Source organism: Papio anubis, chromosome 7, assembly GCF_008728515.1.
Source record: "Papio anubis isolate 15944 chromosome 7, Panubis1.0, whole genome shotgun sequence".
NCBI lineage: Eukaryota > Metazoa > Chordata > Mammalia > Primates > Cercopithecidae > Papio > Papio anubis.
The window spans coordinates 72,620,001-72,620,278 of NC_044982.1; positions in this window are offsets into that span (position 1 = coordinate 72,620,001).

Here is a 278-nt window from a genome sequence, read left to right on the forward strand (position 1 = left end):
TTCTATGGTTTGATTAATCTATTCCATCTTTGGCAGGAAGGGCTTGCTAGAATTTTTACACACATCTTTGTAACATTGTTGACTTATACATTTACGCTAAGAGTTTTAGAAAGCTTTGGTCATAGTGTCACTTCATATTTGTTTACCCATGAATAGGTTATTCACTGACCACTATGAATCTGAAAATTGAACAAATTATATTTTGCCCTTCCATATCCTGGAAACAACATTAGTAAAATAACATTAGTTTCAGATAGGACAGAGTAAATTCCCTTTTT